The sequence below is a fragment of the Aegilops tauschii genome, chromosome 3 (genome assembly GCF_002575655.3).
Source record: "Aegilops tauschii subsp. strangulata cultivar AL8/78 chromosome 3, Aet v6.0, whole genome shotgun sequence".
NCBI classification, from domain to species: Eukaryota; Viridiplantae; Streptophyta; class Magnoliopsida; order Poales; family Poaceae; genus Aegilops; species Aegilops tauschii.
The window spans coordinates 611609578-611614030 of record NC_053037.3 but is presented as its reverse complement, the minus strand read 5'-3'; the positions used below and the strand labels follow the sequence as shown (position 1 = coordinate 611614030).

The following is a 4453-nucleotide window of genomic DNA, read 5'->3' as shown; positions in this document are numbered from 1 at the left end:
TTGAGATGTATATAGACGCATTTTAGTGTGTTTCTCCACTGTTTATATGTAGTCCACTATTGAAAACATTTTATGCTGAATTTGTGACTGGTGGGAGTAGAAATTAGATGCATCAAATATTTAAAATATCAATTTCTACCTATTTTCAACGCGTATAAAATATTATATTTTCTTACTTTAATAATGACTAAATACATATCAAGATGTCTTTACATTTTTTAAACATTATTATTGCATATATCATCTATGAATTATTTTTTCCAAAAGTCTAACGCCCACACGTGTGGGCGTCTGGCAACTCGCCCACACGCATGGATCCTCGTCCAACCAATTCTGCACGAATCTTGGCGCGTTCTAGCAGTTTTTGTGTGCCATGTAGGACTAAGCTGGTGTGTCGGCATTTATCCGGTCGCCCACATGTCCTTTTTTCACCACACGGGGGGCTGGTGTGTGGGCGTTTAGCAATTCGCCCGCACACTAGTTTCACGCACGCAGAGGGAGCTGGTGTGTGGGTGTTTATCACTTTGCCCACACGCCCGTCTCCTAGCCCACACCCAAAGCTGGCAGTTTGCCATGTGTTTCTGCAGGTACATGGCAACTGCCCTAGCTTTGCTTGTAAGCAGATGGCAACTCTTTTTACCCGAGTTGCCATGTGTTTTTGCATGGTACATGGCAACTGCCGTAGCGTGCATGTAAGCAAATGGCAACTCTTTCTTTTACATGGCAACTGCCCTAGCGTGCTTGTGAGCACATGGCAACTCTCTCTTTTACCCGAACATGTTTTTTGCCATGCCTTTTTGTAGTGCTACATGACAACTGCCTAGTGTTTAGTGGGTGGCAACTCCTAAAGTTTTGAAATCATGACAACTGCAGTAGATCAGACCATACATGGCAACTGCAGTTGAGCAACCATGGCAACTGTAGTTGTCCGACATGGCAACCGAAGTTCAGCGACATGGCAACTGCAGTTAAACGAACACTGACGAGGGTCTGGACCATGCCAACTGCGGGACGCGCGGTGACTGTCACGCGGGCGTGCGGGACCACGAGGTACGAGGCCTGACGTACGGGGCGTGTGGGCGTTATCTATTTCGCCCACACGCACGCGTGTGAGAGGGATCGGGAGGGAAAAAAAAGGTGTGTGGGCATTACTTTTTTTGCCCACACGTGGGTGTGTGGGCTGTTCCTCTTATACACCACACAAAATGTGTGGGCAGTCCCCCTAACACCCACACGTGTGGCACTTATCGGCGTCATTTTTCTTTCTAAAGACTACTTTCCATGGTTATTCCATGCATAACCTCACGAATAAAATGTGTCACCAAAAACTGGCTTGACCAACAACCATTCTCCAAGCACTTAATTTATCCCATGCTGACCACTCACAACCCCATCCATGCGCTCTCTCTCTATCTATCTATCTATCTATCTCTCTCTCTCATATGAATATGGGGACACCAGGACGCGCCCGGGCATGCCCACCAAGTAGGATTCAGCCCACACTGGCCAACCCGACCACACATGAAATGGACCATATCCGCACGTCCGGCCGAAACCCTAGCCGCATTCCACTCCATTCCCCACCCCCTCCACTTCACACCCACCGTCCAAAAGATCCCGTCCGTCGGGTTGCGGATCCGAGCGCTACACCTCCAGATCCGTTGACCCCGAGCTCATCCCACGCGGCCCTGTGGAGAAAATGACCGTCCACCTTGCGCACTGCCACTCCCAGGAGGAGGCCGCGCCGACGGCAGTGCTCAGACTCCTTCTGTCGAGAATCCATTGCGTCCGCCCAAATGGCGCATGGATCCGGCGCAAGGTGTGTCGCCGCTGCCTCACCGGAGGCGGTGCGGTCCGTCTGGCGTCCAAACGCATCGGTGGATGCGCAACCGCTTCGTTGGCACGCCGAGGCAGAGGTGAATGCATGGTCGTTCACCAACGCAAATATGGCACGGTGGTAGCCCTCGCGGTGGTGGACGTTGGTGAGGTGGAGTCGCATTCTCCAGCGCCCCGTGTGGTGCACGCCCACCCTGGGCTCTGCAACCGCGTTGTGGTGGACGTCGCCGGCTCCTCGCAAGATGGACCGATCAGCGATCTCACGTCCACGGGCACCGTGAAGGTTCCCAACTCCGATGAGGAAGAGTATGGCATGGAAGATGGCGGCACCTTGAGTCCCGTGAGTCAGCTCGTGTCCCATGTCCAAGTCTACCTTGCCGGCGACCGAACAAACACTCTAAGGGGCGCAACCGGCCACCGGACATGGACACGACGTAGCCGGACGAGCTTCGCTTAGAGTAGGTTTTACGTTGCATGTAATAATATGAATTTAATTATTTGAAAATAGTTGTTGGGGGCGGTTTTTGGCAATTGCCATTGTAGATGCTCTCAACCGCTCGCCCAGGTTCGCCAAAAGAAAAAGTTGGATGTTTGCTTGCCTCCATCATCTTCTGTGCCAGGGCCTAGGCCAGCATAGTGCTCAAGCCTCTTCTCTGTCGTGGTCTCTGTTTTAATATACCATCTTGAGTGGGACGCCTGCACGCAACACAAAGCAAAAGATTCTATTTTTATATGCGGGCCAAGTTGCACATCTCTTCACTATCGTCAAAAAAAGTCTAGCCAGATACATCATCGTGCTTAACTTTTTCCCTTGTGTAGACTGCCAAACACGAGTGCTGTTTTGGACTTCGCATTGTTTGATATCAGAATATATGTGCCATCTATCAACCCATAATTGTGTAGAGTATTTTTTCTAGGATGTGGCTACACAGCGCCACGGCGCCCGTTAGTTGTCCAGAGCGCACCCTCCATATTAGGAAAATGATGTGACATGTCATCTTAACCTACAAAAAAAAAAGTATGCAGTCTCACATCGTCAGGTTACCTCAGCCGAGAGACCACGTGCAATTATTTGTGGTTTTAAAAAATTTAAAAAATCATAACTTTTGATTCGAGTGTCCTAATTTAGATCCGTTTTTACTATTGGGTTTCTCGCGACGAGTTCTTCAAAACTAGATCCCATATGAGTAGGTTTTGACAAACTTTTTTTCCGAGCAACTTTGTGTGCTACTTGTTAGTGTGCACGTGCAACGCACGTCTCAATCGTAAAACATGTGAGATTTACATCGTGTAGAATACAAATAAATGTTGCAAAAATATATAAATCAAATCAATTACACATTGTTTGATGTCGCTCAAATACTATTCTCAAAAGTGAGACCCCATAGTAGTTAGGTTGCTGCACTGAGTGACCAAGAGACGTTGGGCATGGACCATCGAAGGAAATAATGGAAGTCAAGTACAAGGTGTGGTAAAATTATATTAAATAAGTTAGTGAGAACACAATTGCATTCAAATCTGGGAGTATAGCTGAAATGCTCTTGCGCTGCCAGATATTCTTACGCTAATAGGTTGCTGACAGGCCTTATAGCCATCGATTGGTACCACATGATTTTTCAGCTGCAAAACAAGCAGACAAATTGCATGAATATGACACATTGACACATCATGTTCTAAACATGCTCAAGGTATTTTCTACAAGACGGAACTACTGATGTGGTTTAGTAATAATGAATGAGGTATCACCAACTGATAAAACTGAAAAATACTTTAAGTATATCTCGTATCAAGGCCCTTCAGTAAAAGGAAACAATACAAGTCCATAGGAGTTATCTTCGTGGAAACAGAGACTTGCATCTCCACTTCGTAGGTATCACTCTTGATCTAGTTTTGTTATATCACAAGTGACAGCAAACACATCATCCCTTCAAAGAAAATAAATTATGTTTGTAATCAGAACTTAATAATAAAAAAATACTAACTGGTGAAAATTAGTGTGAAAGTAAACAGGACATGTTCTTACCCTGTATTGTTGCGGGAACAGGAGCATCAGAGTGCTGAGCCCACTTATGAGAACACCACACCATATCAGAATTCTCAAGCGCATGTTCAAAGCAAAAGCAATTCCAATTACTGAAACGAATAAGCAACCACCGAAGCTGGTTAGATAAAATTACAACTTTAACTGACAGTTTCCCTAGCACAAACTAATATTTCAAATTATATTTGCTTTATAGTATCACAACATCTGCAACATCACGAAACGACTAAATTACTGAATCCAGGTAGCTCGGTAATTCAGTTTAAAATGTAACATATGTTGCAGAAGGTCAAGTGTACACATTTTATTACCTTCAGGAATGTCGCATGCAAATACTATACACATCAGTACATTAGCGCACATGCAAGAACTATCTTGTAGGAGGAAAGACTGGGCCTAACTGATAACCCTGAAATTAGCTGCATGCCATGGTGATATATTTTCTTTCCTTTTTCAAAACAAATCAAGAACTATGAAGCACATGTGCCATACCTCAGGAATAACAATCTGATCAACATCTAGCTGTCAATAAGAGAGGTCCCCGGTCCATTTGAGAGATTGTTCTGCCTGGCGCCA

General features: G+C 45.7%; 1 long non-coding RNA gene across 1 annotated transcript; it reads right to left on the bottom strand.

Moving 5' to 3' along the window:
* Positions 1-3303: 3303 nt before the first annotated feature.
* LOC120976269 (uncharacterized) lies at positions 3304-4186 on the bottom strand. The gene is made up of 2 exons (XR_005771516.3): positions 3860-4186; positions 3304-3761 (listed from the first exon to the last, which is right to left on the bottom strand). It is a non-coding gene; the product is annotated as an uncharacterized lncRNA (long non-coding RNA).
* Between the last annotated feature and the right edge of the window lie 267 nt (positions 4187-4453).